At 37.9% G+C, this 11,674-nt stretch overlaps 1 pseudogene; it reads left to right on the plus strand.

Annotated features, from left to right (window-relative positions):
- Positions 1 to 6,348: 6,348 nt before the first annotated feature.
- On the plus strand, positions 6,349 to 8,858 carry LOC116637921 (annotated as a pseudogene).
- The last annotated feature ends 2,816 nt before the right edge of the window (positions 8,859 to 11,674 follow it).

The following is an 11,674-nucleotide window of genomic DNA, read 5'->3' on the forward strand; positions in this document are numbered from 1 at the left end:
TTTAGGCGAAAGGTGAAAAAGAGTTTAAATCCAGTGCTCTAAGATCTTCAATGAATGTTACAGCTACAAATCAAGAGATGATAGTTTCATGTTCATATTGCCAAATATCATTGGTTCTGGACAGACAAGGTAAGTACACACTATATAAAAGTATATATACTTTATGCATCAGAATAACAGCTGCTGTGTCTAAATACAAAGATCATTCAAAAAACTGGCCACAAAAGCAATTCTTTAAAGATTTATTGAGATTACACTTTGCCTCATAATACTATATTATTTTCAATGACTTGGTATGTGTGTTAATAGTTGTTACTTCCTTTTAAGTAAATAACCTCCTTTCCTTCTATTCCCTGTCTATTGTAAAAATAGGACAGAGCTGAGGGTGTTGGGTATTTGCAAATGAGTTTAGTCTATTGTAGCAATGAGTACTTGTTTTCAATATTTTTAAAGCTATGCCATGTTATTTCATGATATTCTTTTGGATTATCTGAACCACTAGTTCTCTCTGTTGAGTAAGTAAATTAAAACCGACAATATCCACATAATTCTCACAGAGACTTGATGATATCCATCCACAAATAGAGAAATGCAAATGAGAAAAGGACCTTCTGGAATCTCTGTCATTTTACGGACAACTCAACCAAATGCAGAGAAGTTAAGCAAAGTTGTCCGTGGTTGTACAGCTGAGCCAGCATTTGGTTTCAAGAAAGTTGATTCTGACTGGTCCTCTCGGTCCTGAGAGACACTGATTTATCAGAAAACAAGCCCGTGTGTATGCGACGTATTATGTACAGAAAGAGATGAAGAAAAGAAGAGGATCTCTTTTTGTAAGGATATCAAGTATAAACTGAAAGTGTCAAACTTAGCAGAAAGTTAACTTTAGTGCAAAATCACTTTTACATTTTCAAGGCATCAAGTTCCTGGCAATTGTTGTTTTAAGCACAGTGCAGTGTTTGGTTTGTTCCTAGGGCGAGGTCAAGTCCTGTGTGTTTTCTGGGTGATTTCAGAGTAGGTAGAGCTTTAGAAGGAGCTAGGCAGCCCACTCAGGCATTTTTGGCCTTTGAGTCTGGTAACTGAAAAGCTACTTAGTTACTGTTCCAAAGACAATATTTCTGGAAGGAGAAAGCATAATGGATTCAGACAGATGAAGCTTTTTAATTAATAATTATTGAGCACCTACTATGTGCTATGGACGATTCTATATTCTGAGAATATAGTGGTCGTATCTTCCTGGGGGGAAGGACATACTTTTATAGTATACTAGAATGTGATAGGTGCCATAAAAAGGATGATAAAGAGTGAATGGGTTTGTAATTTGAAGCGGGTGGTCGGGGAAGTTGTTAGGGGTTGAACTGTGTCTCCTCCCAAGTGCGTACATTAAAGTCCTAACCCCCAACACCTCCAATGTGACTTTATTTGGATATAGAGTTCTTACGGAGGTAATCAAGTTAAAATGAGGTTGTTAGGGTGGGCCCTAATCTGATTTATAAAAAAGGGAAATGTGGACACAGAGATACCCACAGGGAAGATGATGTGAAGATCCAGGGACATGCGCTATGAACATGAAGATGGCCATCTCTAAGCCAAGGAGAGGGGCCTGGAACATAATCTTCCCTCAACAGCCCTCAGAAGGAACCAACCCCGCTGACACCTTTGGGACTTCTAGCCTCCAGAACAGCGAGACGATCAATTCCTGCTGTTTGAGCCATACATTTTGTGATACTTCGCTATAGCAGCTCTAGCAAACTAATTCAGAAAGTCTCACTGGGAAGGCGTGTGAGTGAAGACTTGAAGGTGATGAGAAAGTTGGCTCTGAAGTGATTTGAGGAAACAGTGTTCCAGGCAGAGAGCAAAGAACTAAGGCCAGAAGCACGGTAGGTGCGTTGGTGGAACAGCAGGAAGCTGGTGTGGCTGGAGCGCGGGAGCCGATGGGCGAGCAGCCAGGGGTGAGGTCAGAGAGGGGGAAGGTTGAGGAGAGGCACAGAGGTTGTAGAGCCTTGTAAGCCATCGTCAGGATTTTAGCTTTTACTCCGGGTGAGGTAGGAAGCTACTGGAGGGTTCTGAGCAGAGGAGGGATATGGTTTTTACTTAACAAGATCATTTTGCTTCAGTGTTGAGCCCAAACCCTGTAAGTGCTGGGGCAGATAGAAGCTGGGAGACCATGTGGCTGGTGTCCGCCATACTCTGAGCGAGAGATGGTGGTGGTTTGTACCAGGTTAACGAGCTTGAGAAATGGTTGCATTGCAGACCTCTTTTGAAGGTAGAGCAAACTGGATTGTCTGATGGTCTGGATGTGGAGTGTGAGAAAAAGGAAGAAGTCAAGAATAACTCGACTTGTCATTGGTGGCACGGAGGAGAGTGGCAAAGCAAACGGACTGGAGCGAATTTAAGAGAGAATATGAAAAGAAGGATCCCTTACAATGAACACAAACATTTTCAAAGCAGTTTCCTCTAAAGAGGAGCAGGGAAACGGGCGAACTAGACAAAGGGCCAAGTGGGCTAAGAGATATTTGGGGGGAAAGAATAAAAGTATGTTTGCATAGTGATGGGAAGGATCCAGTAAAGGGGGAAACTGCTGAAGTTGGGGCTACAGTGAAGTGCAGAGGGAGCAGTGACCTTGAACGAAGGAGAAGGGCTGGAATGTACGGCTCACTCAGAAGGGCTGTAGGAGGAGCAGTGTTTGCAGGGAGAGCCAAAGATAGCTAGAGCCGTAGAGCAAATGCGCTTTTCTTCCAGCTCCCTTTAGAAAACAGTCTCAAAAAAGAATTTTAAATTGGCCTCGCTGGAGTCACATGCCCCCTCTAGCCCCCCCCGGCCAGTTGTGTCCAGGGAGGTAAGGTACTGAAATCGGCAATATTTACTAGCACTTCATTTCTCTTGAAAGACTTAACCATTAAAACCATTAAAAAGAAAAGAAAAAGAGCGAACTGAAAGCAGGCAAAGTAACAGGACACCAAAGAGCTTCTTTTTTAAGAAAATATTTAAAATAATATAGTCTATAATACTATAATGAATGTAAACATGCTGTGTGTTTCAAACTAGGATCAATGCATCATTATGTTGCTTGGGAGTTTGGGAACAGGAAAAAGAGAAAAAAGTGAGCCAACATACCAAGAACAGTAAAAACCCTGAATATAAGATTCATAAATCCTAAGTGTTCCTTGACTTTCTTTTTTTATTCTTTTCTCATTGACACACTGCTGTACTCTCTTACTTTTAAATTGGTAGAGTTCATCACTATAGACATTCTCTGAAAGGTGGCTCCTTTTAGATTATGGAAGCAGTAGGTTCAGAGGAAGTAATTTTATGAAGTAGGCAGTTGTAGCTTGTTTCAAATCTGTATCACTTAAGTGAAGCAGAGAGTTGAACAGAATTGCTCAGTGGATATTTTGAAAAAAAAAAAAAAAATTGGTTGGTCAGGCTAAGTTATTATCGACCTCCCCAAAGAACTGGGGCTCTAATTCCGATGCATAATTATTCAACTTCCCAATTCACTTGAATATATACACACTGCTTTAGTGATCAGCTTCTGGATAAGAGAGGGGCAAATTGGAAGAGATAGAAAATCAAAGTGGATGTCTATTAATGCGATTCACAATTCAAACACCCAGAGTGAAACCAGACCGAGATGGGAAAGAAGAAAGTTAACAAAGAATTCCAGCTCCTTGACCCTTATACTAGAGGAATCCCTTGACATATTTTTAAATGCCTTTTCAGCAGACGCCTTAAATTTGAGCATAGTCTTGATTCTCATTGAACTACCCGGTTAACTTGGACCAAGCCACTTACCATCTTTGAGCATTGGTGAATAAATTTCAAAAATCGTAAACTGAGGTGAAACATTAATTGCTGCTTATTATGATACTCGACTATATATGGTTATAGCAATATTATATATGCATTATATGCATGTATATCTTATGCATATGTATCTATTCTATATATATTACATATATGTGATATGAACTGGGGATGATTTATTTTATTTTATTTTGGGTCTATGTTTTGATGATAAATTGCAGAGACTTAGGCATCATGCTTAGCCTTCATGTTTCTTCATTCATAACTTTGCCCCATTGTTTTGAGGGTCACATGCAATTTTATATAGTTTCTGCCACATGTGGGCACCTAAAACTATAAATTACTAATATAATAATTTTCATCTGTGTTTGTATTCCTTGGCTTCAAATGTTACCACATATTTTGAAGATTCATAATTATCTCCACCTTCCGTTTCTCATTTTTAGTTCCAAAACCAAAAGAGGAATGATACCATATACATTTCTACTATTGTGTATCATTATCCCTATACTTCTAGCACTGGATGCAACAGAGGTTGAGCTTATTGGGAAAAAAATGTGACTCAGAAGTAGAAATGAGTCATATCAAGTACTCCTCAGAAACGTGTGCTGTGAGAGTGATTGGTTACACTTCTACAGCAATAGATCACTAGGCTTTGAGGGAGCATGCTCTTGTAACATCAGTGATTTTTCTAAGCAGATCAGGATCTCCTGTCAATTATGAAAGAGACCATCTATAATTTTGCTTACCATCATGTCTGGCAGAAAAATGTCGAAGGCCTCGGTGATCTCATTTTAGGTTCCTTTAAAACTTACGGAAATTAGATCAGTAAACAACTGCCAAGCTCACGATTGTACATTCAAATAAATAATAATAGATTTAAAACAAATATAAATACTACTATATAAAATTCAAGTATTATATTCTGATGTATTTTTATTTATTTGTTTGAGAGAGAGAGCGCACATGAGCAAGGGGAGAGTCAGAAAGAGAAGCAGACTCCCCGCCGAGCAGGGAGCCCAATGTGGGACTGGATCCCCGGACTCTGGGACCATGACCCAAGCCGAAGGCAGAAGCTTAACCAACTGAGCCACCCAGGTGTCCCTATTCTGATGTAATTTTAATACAACACTATGTTTTCATACTTTAATTTCCATTGCATTTTTGTGTAACTTTTTTTTATCATCTTCATTGTTATATAATTGACACACAATAAAATTAACTATTGAAATTTACAATTCAATGGTGTTTAGTATATTCACAGAGCTGTACAGGCATCACCACAATCTAATGTGGGAATATTTTTATCAACTCAAAAATAAACCCATATCCATTAACATTCACTCCATAATCCTTCCTCCCTCATATTCCCCAGCCCTAGGTACTAGGCTAATATACTTTCTGTCTTCACAGATTCACCTATTCTGAATTGTTTTTTATAAGTGGAATCATGGAGGGGGGCCTGGGTGGCTCAGTCAGTAATGTGTTGGACTCTTGATTTTGGTTCAGGTCATGATCTCAGGGTCCTGGGATTGAGCCCCGCCTTGGGCTCTGTGCTCAGTGCAGAGTCTGTGTCCCTCTCCCTCTGCTCCTCTCCCTGCTTCTGCTCTCTCTCTTTCTCTCTCTAAGGTAAATAAATAAAATCTTTAAAAAAAAAAAATGGAATCATGGAATATGTGGCCTTTTGTAATTGACTCCTTTCACTTACCATAATGTTTTCAAGGTCCATCCATATTGTAGCATGCACTGGTACCTTATTCCTTTTAATTGTCAAATAACACTTTATTATATAGTTATGCCACACCTTATTTATCTTTTCATTGGTTAAAGGACATATATGATAGTTCCATTTTTTTTTCTATTTTGGATCATGCTACTATGAATATTCATGTGCAAATTTTTGTGTGGACATATATTTTATTTATCTTGGGTATACACCTAGAATGGAAATGCTGGGTCATATGGTAACAACGTAACATTTTGAGGAACTGCCAAAATATTTCCAAAGTGGCTGTGCCATTTTATATTCTTACCAGCAATGAATGAGGATTCAAACTTCTCCACATCATTGTCAACACTCATTACTGTCTGTCTCTTTGGTTATAACCATCCTGATGGGTGCAAATTAGTATCTCATGTGGTTTTAAGTTGCATTTTCCTAATAATTACTGATGTTAAACATTTCTTTATGTGTTTATTGTCCATTTGTATATCTTTGGAGGAATGTCTACTCAAATTTTTTGCCCATTTCTAAATTCAGTTATTGTTTTATTATTGAGTTGGAAGGGATCTTTATATATTGTAGATGTATAAAGGTCCATGATCAGATAGGTGATATTTTCTCTTATTCTCTGGGTTGTTTTTTAACTTTCTTGTTGGTATCATTTGCAGCATAAAGTTTTTAATTTTAATATAGTCTAATTTATCTTTTTTGTTGCTGTTGCTTGTGCTTTGGGTATTATATCTAAGAAACCACTAAATCAAGGCACAGAGATTTTCACCTATGTTTTCCTCTAAGTCTTTTATACTTTTGCTCTTCCTTTTAAGTTTATAATATATTTTGAGTGGATTTTTATGAATAATGTGTGGTAGGAGGTCCAAATTTATTCTTTTGTATGTGGATATTCAGTTGTCTGGAGACTATTTGTTGACAATTGTTCTTTACCCATTGATTGGTCTTCACACCCTTGTCAGAAATCAACCGACTATAAATGTATGGGTTATTTCTTAACTGTCAGTTCTATTTGTTGATCTATAAATTTATCTTTACACCAGGATTACTGTAGCTTTATAGTAAGATTTGAATTCGGGCTTTGTTCTTGTTTTTAAAGGTTATTTTGGCATCTGGGGTCCCTTGCTTTTCCATATAGATTTTCGAATTAGCTCGTCAATTTTTGCAGGGGGTCTGGAGGCCCTCTGGTGATTCACTGTGGCATTTCCTCCCAGACTGGCCACCTCTTCCTGCCCAAGCTGTCTCTGTCACTTGGACTACTCGGGGGAAAACACGGTGTCTGCCCTCAATTTGTGAACAGTGTTAGGTCTCAGCTAAAAGGCAAATGATTCAACTTTGTGAATTGATCAACAAGAGTAGGGAACTTTTTGCAACTTTTTGTAACTCATCGTACCTGGGAGCTATGTTTGGGGCTCCAGATATCCTAGAACATTTTTTGGGTGTCCTTGCGCGTTTGTTTGCAAAGTTTTCAATGCCCAGTGTTCCTGGTTTCCACATAAGATTCTTAAAGGTATAGCTTTTCATTAGTACTTGTAATGGGGAGTATATTCAATATGCAACAAATAATTTCACTGGGCTTTGCTGTCAGTTAACAAATGCACTTGTGGAAGCAAATAGCCCTTGGGAGAAATTGGCATCCTTAAAGTAGCAATAGACAAGCTCCAGATGAATACAAACTAACTAACTTCAATACCTGCTGATCTTTGCCAGCTTTGCTTGTGAGCAAGATGCTTTAAGAACACCCTTCCACATCTTGACATAGATATGATGGGTATCTGTAAAGAGACTCGAGCTCTACTAATCATGGTTTTTGTTTTCTGTCTTTTATGATGTTTTGACAATTTGGGGGGACCTGTGGACCTGGGGAGGGGTTAGCTAATTCCTAGAGACAGCTAACAACTTGCCTGTGAGCATGCATCTGATATGCAAACCAATCAATCCCTCCAGCTCTACCTCGGTTTCATTTTCAGACTCCTGCAGTCAGGAATATTATTCCCCTAACCTAAATCACCCCAGATCCAGGGACCGGACAACTAGGGATCACTGCTATAACCCAGAGCCTATCAAAATTATTCAAACTATCCATTCCTAAGCTTGCTTAGCTTGCCTGCTCTACCTTGCCCATTTCTTCCTTCAAAAACCAGAATATAAAGGCTTTGAGCCCCACTTTCCCCTTGCTCCTTCTGCCACCTGACTGAGCATGCTGTTTCCCCACGTGGCCCTGTGTGGAGAGGCGTGTCTCCTCCTCTAGGGAACTATTTAGCAACATTATTTTCTTTCTTTCTTTTTAAGATTTTATTTATTTATTTGAGAGAAGTGAGAAAGAGAGAGAGAACGGGCAGGGGGAGGATCAGAGAGAGAGGGAGGAGCAGACTCCCCCCTGGAGCCCGATGGAACAGGGAGCCTGATATGGAGTTCCATCCCAGGACCCTGGGATCATGACCTGAGCCGAAGGCAGAAGCTTTAACCGACTGAGCCACCCAGGCGCCCGTAATAATATTTGCAATGGCAATGATCCCCTGATCTATTGGCCTCTTTATATCTGAAAAAAAAAAAAAAATCTCAGGTGCATTTTAGGAACAGAAACCTATGATACAAAGCACTTTTTGCTATATTGTTACATGGAGGGGTAATCTACGAAGGGATAAAGAGCACTTACTTCCCCCGAACAGGCTAGCCCCCACCCCTGCCATGGTGACCTGTCATGTCATGTTGGAGTTATGTAAAAAAATGTATTCTAGCTTCTCTGATATTTACTTGGCAGAATGCGATAGCTACCAAATCATACATCTCAGATTATGGGTAGATTCAGTAAGTCCCCTAGCAATGTTTACCATGAGTTAGCACAAATGTATTCAACCAATTAATCTTTCAGAACTTAGAAACCCGGTAACAATTACAGTGAAATTTTTACTTACGTTAACATCATAAGATTGGGAGAAGGAAAACTTGTCATCTCTTTAAAAGAATATTGAAAGGCTTGCAAAGACTTTTTTAAACATTACTCTTATGAGATATGGCAAGTTGTGTGCAATCTGGGCCTCAAGAGAGGGAAAATACCTACTACACATGATAGAAGATGGTGACATTTTTGCAAATATTAATCAAAAGAATGTTATGATCACTTTTTATAATGACCCCCTCCAGAATTTAATATATAATCCAGCCATGCTTCATAACATTGATCAGGAAATGTTGAATATATGGAGCTTGATGAGTGACTGAAGACCATGGATGAAGAGGTTGCAGTGAGTCCTCAAATCTGTGCAAAAGAGGATCACAAGAAGATGAATCAGTAAACAAGCCATCCAGTTACTCTTGAAACTAACATGCATCCTGAATTAAACAAAGGTGAAATCATCACCTGTCCAGTGGTGAGTGTTAGAAGAGTGGCAAGGGAGGACCAAGACTGTTTCATCTGGATATTAGACAATTAAATTTTTTTGACATCTTCAGTCCTGTGCTTTCAGATAACCTTCTTTCTACAAAGAAAAGAAAAAAAAAAATCCTTAAACTTTAAAGTATGTTGTGGATTTATTTATCCTCAGGTTCATGTTATTCTTGCATTAAATCTACCTTTTTTGTTTTAGATTAAAAATAAAACTTTCAATTTTGATATTGATTGCATTGAATCTGTGGATGAATTTGAGGAGTATATTAGTTTCCAATTGCTGGTATAGCAAATTGCCACAAACATAGTGGTTGAATACAGCACAAGTTTATTTTCTTACAGTCCTGGAGGTCAGAAACCCAAAATGAGTGTCACTTAGCTTAAGTCATGACATCCACAGGGCTGGTTCCTTCTGGAAGCAAGGAGGGGAGAGTCTGTTCCCTTGCCTTTTCAGTGTCTGGTGGCTGCCTCTGTTCCTTGGCTTGTAGCCCTTCCTCAACTGAAAGTTCATGACTCCAATCTCTGCTTCAGCAATTTCATTGTCTTTTGACTTTGACTCCTCTTGTGTCCTTCTTATAAGGACCATATGATTATACTCTGTGTATCTGGATAATCCAGTATAATCTCTCCCTGTCAAAATCCTTAATTAAACCATGTCTGCAAAGTCTCTTTTGCCATATAAAGGGGCATTCACAGGTTCCAGAGATTAGCATGTGCACATATTTGGGGCAGGGTATTATTGCCACTCAGAGTATTTCCATCTTAACAATATGAAGTCGTCTGAGTCATGACCATGGGATGTGTTTTCATTTATTTAGATCTTCTTTAATTTCTTTCAATGGTGCTTTGTCATTTTCAGTGTATAAATTTTTCACTTCTTCTGTTAAACTGATACCTGAGTATTTTATTCCTATTGATCTATTATAAATGGAATTGCTTGCTGAACTTCATATTACAAATGATTAATCTAGTACCCAGAAATGCAAATGATTTCTGTATATTAATATTGTATACTGCAATCTTATTAACTCATATATTAGTTCTAATGGCTTTACAGTGGATTACTGAGGATATTCTATATTCAAGACCATGCCATCTGAAATGGGGATTATTTTATTTCTTCTTTTCCAATCTGGATGACTTTTATCTCATTTTCTTGCCTACTTGCCCTGGTTAGAACTTTCAGTAAAATATTGAATAGAAATGGTGAGATCAGACATCCTTGTCTCCATTGCATATTTATTATAAATGAAATCTCAAACTAAATTTAGAAAAATCAGAATTTACAGGTAGGTAAAGTGTCAGAAAATAAAATCATCTGTACTTCTGCATTTGGGTGAAGTAGTTTGTGACAGATCAAGCTACTACTAAGAACAAGGTGGGGAAAAGAGCCAAATGAAATGTAAAATGTATAATAAAATGATCATTTTTAATCACACTGGGAAGTTGTGGAAGCAACATGTACCAGAGGAACTATGGTCCAGGATTGTCTTGAATCTTGGGAAGGTGAGCTGATTATCTGCAAGTACATTTTTTGGAAAGCATCTGCAATTTTGGATGTGGCCTAATGTCTGAGAATATGAACTTGGCCTATGTCAAAAGCTTTAGAGGCAAGGGGCCAACATAAGAAATGAACCAGACATAGACCGAGTCCTAATAAAACTGAAACCTAAGCTTTATTCAGCTCAGTTTTAAGGTGATCAGCTTCCTTCTCTATTTGTCTACATTTAAAAATTTACAATAATTTGGTTATAAAGGATCATATAATTGAATACTGAGAGAGAATAAAACTACAATAAAAACACACCTATAGAAACTCAAGTGTTAAAAAGTCATCAGACCAGAACAAAATAACCTTAATTAATATATTCAAGGAAAAAAGAAAAAAAATGAGAAAAAGATGAAAAGATGAAAAATTTGCCAGATAATTGGATTCTATAAAATGAATAAATGGAAATATTAAGATGGACAATTTTATACTGACAATTCTATGAATGAATTTAACACAATAAAACAAAAATCAAATGCCAAAATATACAACTAAAATTTTTCCATATGTGTTTCTAAAATTTCATGTGTCGAAAGAAGAAATTAAACAATATTGAATACCATAGCATACATAACCCATTAAGCTTGCTAGATGCAGTCAATGCAGAGTTTAGAAAGAAATTTACTACTTAAGGGCATTTTTAGAAAATAAATACCTAAAAAAAATGTCAGTGATTTAAACTTGATCTCACTAAGCTAGGAAATCTAACCTATATAATGTAGAATGATGCATATAAATAAGATAAAAACATAAGTCAACAAAACAGAAGATAAAATATGTAATAGAGAAAAATTAACAAAGCCACAATTTGGTTCATTGGAAAAATTAATAAAAGTGATAAACTGCTGGGGCTTGGTCAGTTAAGTGTCTGCCTTCGGCTCAGGTCATGATCCCAGGGTCCTGGGATTAAGTCCTACATCGGGCTCCCTGCTCAGCGGGGAGTCTGCTTCTCCCTCTGCCTTCCCCTGCTAGGCTCGCTCGCTCTCTCTCAAATAAATAAAATCTAAAAAAAAAAAAAGTGATAAACTGCTATCAAGACAAATAGAAAATAGAAAAAAAGAAAACACACATTACCAATATCAAGAAAGAGAGGAATTTTTTTTTTTTTTGAGAGAAAGAGAATAGTGGGGGGGAGCAGGGGGAGAAGGGGAGAGAGACTCCTAAACAGGCTCCATGCTCAGCATTGAGCCCCACAAAG

This window comes from Phoca vitulina, unplaced genomic scaffold, assembly GCF_004348235.1.
Source record: "Phoca vitulina isolate PV1807 unplaced genomic scaffold, GSC_HSeal_1.0 scaffold15, whole genome shotgun sequence".
NCBI classification, from domain to species: Eukaryota; Metazoa; Chordata; class Mammalia; order Carnivora; family Phocidae; genus Phoca; species Phoca vitulina.